Below are 13,278 nucleotides of genomic sequence, written 5' to 3'. Positions count from 1 at the left end.
AAATAAAAAGAAGCCAGCTGACAAAGGAGCCTGGGAATTGTAGTGTGCAGAGTCCCAATCCCAGCATTACAGAGAACCATATAGAAGGTTCAGTGTGGGACTGAAACACAGTAAATGAATAACCAGCACATGACCATCTTGGGAATTTCCTTCACCTCTTATGTTGGATTACGGGTTTCCTGGAGCTTATGTCTTCTTTTTTTCTTTATTTAGTCTCACATTTTAATTTTTAAAAAAATCCTCCATTAGCACCTTGAGAGAGATTAATTTGGAATAAAATTGGGGGGCCCTTACAAGTCTAAAACGTCTTTATTCTAACCTCTTTGGGATGATAGCTTAACTAGGTTTGGAATTTTAGGTTGGATATAATTTTCCCTTAGAATTTTGAGAGAATTATACCATTGTCTTCTAGCTTACAGTTTTTATCTTAAAGTATGATGACAATTTGATTTGTATTTTGTTGTTCTTTCTCTTTAGAAGCATTCTTAAATGGTTCTCTTCACACCTAGTTTTCTGAAACTTCACAAAGGTGTGCTCTGGTATGAGTCTTTTTGGTTCATTGTATGGGGTATTCAGTGGACCCCTTTATGTCGAAGAATCGTGACCTGTATTTCTAGAAATCTTAAATTTTCTGAAATTTTCCTCCATTCAGTTTTCTACTCTCTCTTTCTGGAACCCTTCTCTTTCTGGATGTTGAAATTCCTGATTTTATCTGTTATCTTTCTCATCCTTTATTACCTTATTTTTAAACTTTTTTTCCCCTTACAACTGAGTGATTTCCACAGCTCTTTCCCATATCTGCTATTAAATCTTTAATAATAGGTATTTTATTTTTAATTTCCAAGAGCAGTTTTTATATACATGTTAATTGTTTCCTGGATATAAGATCTCCTCTTACCTCTTGGTGCTATTGTAGGGGGATTTTGGGTGGCTTTTTCCTGTGTGTGTATTTTTCTGTTCCTTAACTGTATTCATTTCCTTACTTCTTTGTTTTTTGTTGTTTTCATCTGTCTTTCATATTACTAGGTTTACATTTACATAGTGCTAGGCTTTCCCTAGTTTGTTGATTAATACTGTCCATTCATCATTTATTAATAATGCGCTAAAAAGATGACTGTTGCTGGGCCTCAAAACAGGCCACCCCAAGAAATGCCACAATGGCATGTTGATTGTTTTGAATTAAAGTTACTTGAGAAACAGCTAGTGGGGGAAAATGATATAGAAAACACTCTGACCCCCTTCATTCCCCAGAAAGCAGGAAATAAATCTCCCATGTAAAACTATCCTCCCTATACCAAGAGAATAAAAACCATCTTTATCACCAGAGTTAGGGAATTCAAGGCTAAGAAAGCTGTATAAACGAACTTTTTTACTGCTTCGTTAGTCTGCTCCGCCAAGCACAAGGCCCTTTGTTAAATCTTCACAAATAATTGTTCCTTTGTCAGGGGTTCCATTTCTATGAGACCTTCATGCATATAAATTAAATTGGGTTTTTTTTCTCCTGTTAACCTGTCTTGAGTCAATTAAATTATTAGACCAGCCAAAAGAATTCAAGAGGGGTGGGGGGGGGGATTTAATGTAGTAACAATAGGTAGATAGATAGGGCTTGTCAACTTGTGAACTTCAGTATAGATTTCAGACATTTCTTTGTCAGCCCCAAAATGTTAGCATTATAGCTTTTCTCCTAGGCTATTCCATTTCTCCAGAGAAGAGCCTTCTCACCTCTTGACTGCCAGAATTTTGAGGGTCCAATAGTGATGAGGTCCCACCATTTATTTTTTATTTATTTATTTTTAAAATTTTATTTATTTTTGGCTGCATTGGGTCTTCGTTGCTTCGCGTGGGCATTCTCTAGTTGCGGCGAGTGGGGGCTACTCTTCGTTGCAGTGCTGATGGCTTCTCTTGTTGCGGAGCACAGGCTCTAGGTGCGTAGGCTTCAGTAGTTGTGGCACACGGGCTCAGTAGTTGTGGCTCACAGGCTCTAGAGTGCAGGCTCAGTAGTTGTGGTGCACCGGCTTAGTTGCTCTGTGAGATCTTCCTGGACCAGGACTCGAACCCGTGTCCCCTGCATTGGCAGGCGGATTCTTAACCATTGCACCACCAGGGAAGTCCCCCGTTTATTTTTTATTATGATTTTTTATTAAAGTATAGTTGATTTACATTCCACTATTTTTTTAATCCCCTGATTTCAGCATGGTGCCTCTGCCATCTGCTTTTCTTCATAGCCTTGTGTCTAAAGCTTCCCTGATTCACTTTCTCTAGGGAATAAATATTCTATTCTTTGCCAGGATGGTGTGGTAGTGTATTATCTATTTCTGCATAACAAATTGCCTTACAATGTAGCAGCTTAAAACAACAGACATCTATTCTCTGAAACAGTTTCTGAGGGTCACAAATCTGGAAATAGCTTAGCTGGGTGATTCCAGCTCAGGGTCTCTTGTGAGGTTGCAGTCAACCTGCTGGCCAGACTTGACTGGGACTGGGACATTTGCTTCCAAGGTAGATGGCTCATTCACATGGTTTCTAGTAGTTCCTTGCTGGCTATTGTCAGAAAGCTTCAGTTCCTTGTTACCTGGGCCTCACAGGGCTGCCTGAGTGCCCTAACGACTGGCTTAATAGATTACCCCAACGACTGGCTTAATAGATTACCCTAAGAGCAAGTGATACAAGAAAGACCACAGTGCCTTTTATGATCTGGGTTCAGAGGTCTCATCCCATCACTTCCACCATAATCTGTTCATTACAAATCCAAAGTCATGAAGATTTACCCTTATGTTTTCTTCTGGATTTTATAGTTTTAGCTCTTATGTTTAGGTCTTTGATCCATTATGAGCTAATTTTTGTATATGGTGTGAGGCAAAGGTCTGACATCATTCTTTTGCATTGATTTTCCCAGCACAGCACCATTTGTCTAAGAGACTGTTCTTTCCCCATTGAATGGCCTTGGCACTCTGGTTGAAAATCAATTGACCATAGATGTATGGGTTTATTTGGGGACTCATTCTATTCCATTGATCTATCTCTATCATTATTTTAGTAACACACTGTTTTGCTTTGTAGTAAATATTGAAATGTATCTCTTCCCCAGTCTCTTGCTTCCTAGGCTTTTCAGTCTGTCTGCTGCTTGCTCTATTATTTTTTTTTTCATGGATAGCTGTGTGTAGTATATGCCTTTGAATACTTTTGACAGAAGCCTCCCAGGGGGCCACTCCAACCCTTACAGAGTTCTGAGAGGGGAGAGGAGAAACAAAGGCAAGTCCCTGTGCTGATCACTCAGGGAGCCACCAAACAGGTCAAAATAAGCACAGTTCTTTGGGAACAAGTCTGTATTGTCCACTATGGCACCAACAAGCTGCACGAGGAATGCAGGCCACCATACCCACAGCCACCTCTGAGGTGCGAGATAGTAGGTTGGTATGCCAAATGCCACAATTCCTTCTACTGAAATTTAGCAGCTTCTTTCTTCGTTAAGTACTCCCTTCGTTTTTGTAAATTTTAAATTAGATTCAATAGTTATGAAAAGTTGATTCTGACAATTTTTGCCACCTTAATCATTGCTTCATTGGAGGGATGGATCCATGGAGCCCCCTACTCCACCATTCTCAGTGACATCACACCCATTTCTACAAGTTATGCTTTACATATTCTACAGCTCTGTTGTTTGGTACATACACATTTAGGATTTATACATTTGAATAAACATTCTTAAAGGATATTTTCACCAGGTAGAGAACTCTGGGTTGGACAGTTTTGCTTTTTCTTTCACCACTTGAAAAATGCTGTGCCACTTCCTCCATTTCTGATGAAAAATTTGTTGTCATTCAAATTGTTTCCTCCTATAGATAAGGTGTCATTTCTCTTTTTGCTTTCAAGATTTTTTCTTTAGTTTTCGGAAGTTTGATTATAATGTGTCTTGGCTGGGATCTTTTTTTTTTTTTTTTTTAACACTGTTTGAGTTTTTCTCAGTTTCTTGAATCTGTATGTATGTCTTTTGCCATACTGGGGACATTTTCAGCCATTATTTCTTCAACTATTTATTTAGCCCTGCCCTCTTTTTCCCCCTCCCTGTGGGACCCCTGTGACACAAATATTAGATCTGTTTTTGTTTTCAGTTCATTTTCTCTTTCAAACTGAATGATTTCCATTGTCTGTCTTTAAATTCACTGAGTCTTTCCTCTGTACCTTTCACACTGCTATTGAACCCATCCACTGAGTTTTGTTTTGTTTTTTATATTTTCAATTATTGTATCTTTTTTTTTAGAAGATGTTGGGGGTATGGGTTTATTAATTTATTTTTATTTATTTTTGCTGTGTTGGGTCTTCGTTTCTGTGCAATGGCTTTCTCTAGTTGTGGCAAGCGGGGGCCACTCTTCATCGTGGTGCACAGGCCTCTCACTATCGCGGCCTCTCTTGTTGTGGAGCACAGGCTCCAGACGCACAGACTCAGTAGTTATGGCTCACGGGCCTAGTTGCTCCACGGCATGTGGGATCCTCCCAGACCAGGGTTCGAACCCATGTCCCTTGCATTAGCAAGCAGACTCTCAACCACTGCGCCACCAGGGAAGCCCTCAATTATTGTATCTTTCAATTCTAAAATTTCCATTTGGTTCTTCTTTTTGTTTTCTATTTCTTTTTTTTTTTTAAAGGGAATTTTTTTTTAATAAATGTATTTATTTTATTTATTTATTTTTGGCTGGGTTGGGTCTTCATTGCTGTGTGCAGGCTTTCTCTAGTTGTGGAGAGCGGGGGCTACTCTTTGTTGCAGTGCATGGGCTTAACATTGCGGTGGCTTCTCTTGTTGCAGAGCATGGGTTCTAGGCATACGGGCTTCAGTAGTTGTGGCACCCAGGCTCATTAGTTGTGGCTCGCAGGCTCTAGAGCGCAGGCTCAGTAGTTGTGGTGCACAGGCTTAGTTGCTCCGTGGCATGTGGAATCTTCCAGGACCAGGGCTTGAACCCATGTCCCCTGCATTGGCAGGCAGATTCTTAACTACTACACCACCAGGAAAGCCCCATGTTTTCTATTTCTTGCTCAAACTTTCTATTTCTCATTTGTTTCAAATGTGCTTTTAATTGCTCATTAAAGGATATTTATGATGTTTGCTTTACAATCTTCATCAGGTCATTCTAACCTGTCATCTGTGTTGGCATCTATTGATATTTTTAATAGAATTTATTTTTTAGAGCAGTTTTAGGTTCAAAGCAAAACATCTTCATTTTATTGGACTTCACTTTATTGTGCTTCACAGATATCGCATTTTTTACAAATTGAATGTCTGTAGCAACCCTGCCTTGAGCCAGTCTATCAATGCCATTTTTCCAACAGCATTTGCTCACTTTGAGTCTCTGTGTCACATTTTGATAATTCTTGCAATATTTCAAACATTTGCATTAATATTGTATTTGTTATGATGATCTGTGATCAGTGATCTTTGATGTTACTACTACAACTTGCTGATGGCTCAGGTGACAGCATTTTTTAACTAAGGTATGTACATTTTTTAGGCATAATTCTGTTGCACACTTAGCAGACTACAGTATGGTGTAAACATAACTTTTATATGAACTGAGAAACCAAGAAATTCGTGTGACTCACTTTACTGTGATATTTGCTTTATTGCGGTGGTCTAGAACTGAACTTACAATATCTCCAAGGGATGCCTATATTGATTTTTATTCAAGTTGAGATTTTCCCCATTTTGTGAAATTTTCTAGTTTTCCTGTAATTTTCTATTGAAGTGTGGACATTTGGGGCATTATGAGACTAGATCTTATTTAAACCTTCAGTTTGGGCTGGCTTCCTCTGATACTGTCATAGCTGAGAGAGCTGGAGACAAGACCTTGTTTCTGCCAGCTGTGGGTAGAAGTCTAGGTTCCCAATTCAGCCTTCTTTGACACCTGAGGAGGGGAAGGCCTCCTTGTTATTGCTGAACAGGGATGGAAGTTCCAACTCCCCTTTAGGCATCCACTGGTAATCACCATTTCTGGGATGGATAAGACTATATATTATAACCGTCCCCCAGGTGGTCTCCACTGACACTACAGGGGTTTGTGTGGTCTCATTAACACTGGGCAGTGGTTAAAGTACTGACTTTCCAGTAGGTCTCCCTGAGACCACCCAGTAGAGAGGTTGAGGGATGCAGGTGCCTCATTACTGCTGGGTAGAAGTCCTAGCTCCCCAAAGGGTCTACACTGACACCATGGGTGGGAGTGCTGTCTCATTACCACCCAGTGGGGATAAAAGTCCCAACTCCTTAGTCGTCCTTTTCTGAAACCACCCCTGTGAAGGAGAGGTAGGGTTGGAGCACCTTTACAGCCTGGTGAGGCTTTATACGGCCTTTGCTGGTATGGGTGGGGCCCCTCTTTTCTGTGGTGTTTGGCTTGAGTAGAGCAGCTATTATCTAAAATTTTTTTGTCTTATTAGGCTGTCCCTTTCCTTGTTCTTTGGTTAGAGAACGGGCTTTTTTCTGAGGCTTTTTCTTTCTACATCAATTGGCATTCCAGGGTTGCCAGCTTCTTCAGCTCCAAGAGTCTCAGATGTACAAGGCAAAAAGAAAGCCCAGAAAACTAACCACGATTTTATTCCTTAGGTCCCATGGTTCCAACCATGCCCACCTTTCAAAGTCTTGTTTGTTTTCTGTAAATATTCAGAGTTTTTATTTGTTCTCAGCAAGAGAAATAAGGAAAAGTACACCTACTCAATCTTCCTGAAGCAGAAGGCCCTCTTCTATTATTTTTAAATGACTACTTAATCTTATACTGTTTTTTTTTTTTTTTTCTGGCTGCATTGGGTCTTCATTGCTGTGCGTAGGCTTTCTCTAGTTGCAGCGAGCGGGGGCTACTCTTCATTGCGGTACATGGGCTTCTCATTGTGGTAGTTTCTCTTGTGGAGCACAGGCTCTAGGCGCACAGGCTTCAGTAGTTGTGGCTCGCAGGCTCAGTAGTTGTGGCACACAGGCTTAGTTGCTCTGTGACACGTGGGGTCTCCCCCGACCAGGGCTTGAACCCGTGTGCCCTGCACTGGCAGACGAATTTCTAACCACTGCGCCACCAGGGAAGCCCAATATACTGTTCTTTTCTGGCTCTTTTAAATGTCTATTATACATATAGAGCATATTCTGGATGTATTTTTATGTTTTTCCTTTCATAATCTGTGTCATTTTTCTCAGTCCTTATCAAGCTGTTAAGATTGACTGATTTGGTACTCTGCCATATCCATCCTGCTAATTATAGTTGCTGAGTCCAATTGCTTCATTTTATTGGCCTCTGTTCACTTGTAAAGGGATTGGAATAAATAGCCTTTAGCTTCCCAATTTATCTCTAAAGATGCTCTGTTACAATAATGGTTTGAGAACTAATGGTTAATTCCTAACTGTGTAAACTTCTATTTCCTCATCTGTAAAAAAAAAAAAATGAAAATGGTTAACTACTAGCTATGTAAATTCTATTTCCTCATCTGTAAAATGGAAATAAGTGACTACACTTCATAAACTTGATGTGAATATTGACACATTATAAAAGACTCAGTGACTGGTAGTTATTATACAAAAACCTATGATTCCTGAGAGGAAAAAGGCAGAGAAGAATAGGAAAGGCTCAGTGGAAGAGTGACAACTGATCTTTGCCTTTGATGAATGTATTTTGATAGCTGGTAATTGACAATTATAATGGATGGACATTCCAAACAGAGGAAAAGGTACAAGAAATGTTGCTAATGTGGAAAAGAGCAAAGCAAGTTCTGGGACCATTAAGCAATCTATGTTTAGTTGACATATAAAGTACATGCTCTAAATTAGTGAGATCAAATTAGAAAACTAGAAAATAAATAAAATATGAAAGACCTTGAATAATGTGGTAAGGAGTTCAGTTTTCTTTTCAAGAATTGAAGAATGATAGACATTTATTCTTCATATAGCAATGAGATAAACAAAGTTGTCTTTCAGATTTCTCTGGGAGATAAATGGAGATTGCATGTTTACCCAAAGACCACATTCTGCATAGCTCTATCATCTCAAAAAATTTGCTTCTCTGGCAATTTCCTTCCTGGATTATGTATCAGACTGGAATCTCCCAATTAACTCAGCAACCCAGGGAATCATTTCACTGTTTCCACTAAATGAAGTTAGGAAGAATAAAAATTGGTTCTGGTTACATGTGAAAAGGATGGATGACTGTCTGCAATGGTCCAGAGTCCTTACACCAGAAAGCCAAACAGAACTGTGAGGCCTCTTAAGGACTTTTCGGTCCTGTCAGCACAACGTGTACAGTCAACCATATTAACCTGCACTTCCGCTGTAATACTGTCTGTGCCTACATTTCATTTTGCCCTTGGAAATGCCAGTTGTATCACAAACACTGCAAATGTGCTAAACCTCAACAGTAAAGGTTTTACCTCCATTTTCTGCCTTAATTTAGCCATACTTTTTCTAAGGATTTCTCTTCCTCTTTAGGCCTCTAGAGTTGATGTTGCTCATTTCCCATGCTTCACATCCCACGGATCCCAGAAAAAGGGTGGGTGTTATTTTTTATTGCCTACACATTTGTGTCCCTCATTCTCATATAAAAGTCCTTCAGTGAGAGCTATGTCATATGCTTATATCCCTTCCTGTAAGGTCGGATCTTAACAGCACAGCGAAACAGAGGAAAGCTTCAAGTGAGCTTTATTAGGGAGCGCTCCCGGGCGAGGTTCACTGGTCCGAGAGAAAGGGGCCAGAGAAGTCGCACCCGGGGGCGAGGGTCGGGCAAGATTTTACAGGGGAAGAAGGGAAAGGGGTGTGGTGAATCTGGGAGGGCGCAGGATATTCCTTATTTGGTGGTCTTTTCGGGTATCCTGGGGGACCGTTAGTCCCGCCCCTCGAAAGGCGGTAAGGCTGGGCTGGGTTCCAGGTCAGTTCCTGGAACTGGGTGGTCCGAAATGTCTCCAGGGCAGTTTCTGGAACTGGGTGGTCTTCGGTCTGATGCAACCTGTGAATATTGTGTTCCCCTGCCTCGGGCCAGTTGGCCTTACACTTCCTATACTTCAAACTACTGTAACCTGTTCAAAACTCATTCTGGGAATATAGTTTTGAGAAAAACTTATGGATCTAAGCTTTTTTTTTTTTTTTTTTTAAATTGTTGCATTTCAGCTAGACTTGCTGTAACTCATGCTGGTAGTTTTAAGGACTTATGTATCTATGCTTATTTTCACAGAAACTGCTGTTTCAACTAGGTTTACTGATTTCCAGGTTGTGGGTTATATTATGCTTCCCAAAAAGATATGTTTAAGTCCTAACCCCAATACCTGTGAATGTGACTTTATTCGGAAACAGGGTCTTTGCAGATGTAGTCAAGCTAAGATGAGATCACACTGGATTCAGGTGGGCCCTAAATCCAATAATTTGTCATAAAGAGAAGTTTTGGACATACAGAGGAGACAAGGGGAATAGGATCATGTGAAGAGATTGGAGTGATGCAACTACAAGCCAAGGAATGCCTGGGGCTACAAAAGTTGTAAGAGGCAAGGAAGGATTCTTCCCTAGAACCTTCAGAGGGAGCATGGCCCTGATCACACCTGTGGGTTTTGGACTTCTAGCCTCCATAATTGTGAGAGAAGAACAAAATACCACAAACTTGGTGGCTTATCAAAATATCTGGTGGCTTGTTTTAAGCTTTGTGGTACTTTGCTATGGCAGCCCTAAGAAACAAACATTCCTCAGTGACTGAAAACTTCAACAGCAGTTTTTGAATTTTCTCTCTCTCTAGTTCCATTATCATTATCTGCATGGAAAACTTACCCAATTGGCTTGTCCGCCTCTTCTGTCATATACTTTCACAATGGTAGAGAATAGTAACGAAGGAGCACATATCATGTGCATTATAAACTTAAGTTTAAAAAGGGAAAGTATATGTCACTTTCATTTATGCAATCAGATTTGAAAGCTTAAAATACTACCAAACTTATTCCAGTAGGACTCCAAATTGGCCAAACAGGAATTCTACAAGGAATACCATAAATGGACTTTTGTTGTTCACTTTTGGTACACAATAAAAGATAGAAAAAATAAAGACACATTTTTTAAAAGATAGAAAAAAATAAAAGGAAAAAACTCAAAATCATCCATAATCCCAGCTATTCAGGATTACCACTCTAACATTAGCTAACCATCCTTCTTCATATTTTATTCTGAACGTGTACAGAAAGTATATTTGTATAGAAATGGTTACTTATTTTACATCTTGTTTTGTTGCCTTCCCTATCACACTGTAGAAAATTATGTATTTCTATTGCACTGTAAAAACACGAGGGCAGTGGAGAAAGTGACCTGAGGGTAATAAAATGTGCAACTTACACATAGCCCTCTGAGAAGGCCAGGCCTGAATGGTTATATATAATTGATGGGTGAGGAAATAGTGCCCTGAGTAGGAAAAGCCAGGTCTAGGGCATGACACAATTTGGGCCAGCTCCCATCTCTTTCAAAGAACTCCATCTCCCATCATTTTAGGCATTCAATAATAAGGGATTAAAAAATGATGGAAATGATCATGAGTTTCTCTTGCGTTGGCTTTGCTCCTGATAGTTTTAAAATACCTGGTTAATTTGTCAATTTCTCTCTGTAGTTCTTTTAATTTGTTTAATATTCTCAGGCTATATTATTTAGCAACATACATGATTAGAATTATATCTTCCTTAGTGAATTGAAATGTTTACTGTTCTCTAGTGACTTTATCTCTAGTAATGTTTTCCTTCAAGACTACTTTGTCTGTTATTTAAATACGACAGCTTTTAGATACCATTTGCCTGGCATATCTTTTTCTGTATTTTTCACCTTTCTGTTCTTATCTTTTTAGAGATACACTTTGTAAAATGGCTTATAGCTGCTTTTACAAAAGAATCCCATTTCATGATCTTTACTTTTAACTGAAAAGTTGAGCCTATTTACATTTCCTTGATTAATGATGTACTTAGATTTATTTCTACTATTCATTATATGGTTTCTACTTATCTCCCATTTTTGTTGTTGTTTTCTCCTCATTTTCCTGCCTTTCTTTGGGTTGGTTTTTTTCTCACTCCATTATGTTCTTCTACTTTAGAAGTTTTCTCTCCCTGCCACCCCTCCTTCCCTTTCTTAGTGGCTACCCTGGTTATTTCAGCACGTACACTTAAATCAGTACATCTGCCATCTTCCTGAAATAAAAGGATCTTACAATGCTTTAACCCAGAAACTCATTCACAAAAGTTTGCGTCTCAATACTTTAGTTTTGTTAACGCCACAAAACAGACATTATCATGGTTTTATAGTCACTATTACTTAATAAAAACATTTATATTAAACATCCTTTTGTATAAATATTCAACCCTTGGTATATTTTAGTCTGGTCTCCGGTATTTTCTGTTTTACATATCAACCTATTTTCTACAAAATTCCTGATGTAGCATTGCTAGGAATTCCCTGGCTGCATATGCTAATTAACACAGCTAATGCAGATGTGCCCTAAAGTTCACTCCTCTAACCATCTGCATTTTCAGTTCTGTAGGATGACAATCTCATTATATAGAACTTTCATTCAATAACATACTCTCAAAATTTCATGTGTGATATTCGTATGTGAATAAATGTCTCTCAAGTCTGATATTCATCTTAGGGTAGAAAAATAATCATTAGAGAAAAGCCATCATTAGTATGTTCTGGGTCAATTCCACAATACCCTCCTTCCCTGCCCCAGGGCACGCAGTTCAAATTGGACACATCTTAGGAATGTCTGAAATGAGGGGTGACTGTTGAGGAAAAAGGAATTTTTACTGAAAAGTTCGAGACTTAATTAAGATATATTTCATTGGGGACCTATGAGCATGCTTCAACACTTCAGTATGAGAGACCTCCTTTATCTCCCCAAATCTTGCACATTCCTTCCTCCGCTTTCGTTCTAACCAATTTCATCTTTCACTGAGAAAATACAATTAACCAAACAGAAACTTCCTTTTATTCTCCCCACCACCAAATTCTCAGATCTGCTTCCACTGACACTTATATTCTCTTCCCTCCTGTTCAGGGAAAGTAACCCAGTTCCTATCAACCACTAACTGGGTCATCTCTGCAACAGCTCATCTTCTCCCGGCCTCCCAAATACTTTTGTCCTGACGTGTTACCTTACAGTTTACAAATATACTCTACCCAGCTTTAATAACAAACCAAAACCAAAGAATCAAAACTCCCTTCCTTTATCTCACATCTGCCTCAAACTAACTTACCTCTGGGCTTCTAGTGAAACACTTAAAGGGTAGTCTACTCGTGCTGCCACTCTTCCTATCTTTACGTTCACCCTTTAACTCTAAGAATAATAAACATTTATCGAGCACTTAACGTGCTGAGTACTAAGATTTTTTTAAAATGTTAATTATTTCTTAATCCTTACAACTCTATGAGAAGATGATGTACTGGAGATAAGGCAACTGAGGCACAAATGTTACAAAACTTGCAGAAAGCCTCAGAAATAGTGGCAGGAACAGTTTTCAAACCTGAGAGCAGAGCCAAGTTCTTATCAATTTACCCTGTGCTAAAGCAATGTGGTTTATGACCTCCGCAGTCCACCAAAAAGGCTTCTGAACAGGTTTACAGTGGCCTACATACTGCCAAATTTAAAGGACACTGGCTCATCATTTAATTTTGTAGTAAAATCAACAGAATGACCATTTCTATCTTCATATACTTAGTTTCCTTGGCTTCTAAGACACCATACTCTAAATAGGCTCCTGCCTCATTAGCATAGGAGATCAGCTGCTTTTCTTTCCTCTGCGTGACTTCTAAACATTGGAGAGTAACAAGGCTCAAACCTAGGCCTTCTTATTTCCTCTAAAGACTGTACTTTACCTCAGGAATCTTATCCTATCACCTGTCTTTAATACTATCTGAAGGCTTATGATTCCAAATTCTCTGATTCCCACTTAGTGTCAAACAAGCTTTTCAAATCTAACAAACACACCTCAAACCAATTCTTTTTTTTCTTAAAGGAAACTTCTTTTTTTGATGTGGACCATTTTTTAAGTCTTTATTGAATTTTTGTTACAATATTGGTTCTGTTTTATGTTTGGTTTCTTGGCCGCGAAGCATGTGGGATCTTAAGCTTCCCGGCTGCATTGGAGTCTTAACCACTGGACGGCCAGGGAAGTCCCTCTCAAACCAATTCCTGATTCTATTTCCTCCCAAACTGCTTCTCCATGGCCCCTAATATCTTAATCAGCTAGCTGTAGAAGTTAAAAGTTGGCATTGTACTTGATGTCTTCCTGTTATCATGTACTTCA

The sequence above is a fragment of the Stenella coeruleoalba genome, assembly GCF_951394435.1.
Source record: "Stenella coeruleoalba genome assembly, chromosome: 20".
Lineage (NCBI taxonomy): Eukaryota > Metazoa > Chordata > Mammalia > Artiodactyla > Delphinidae > Stenella > Stenella coeruleoalba.
This window is presented reverse-complemented; position numbering follows the sequence as displayed.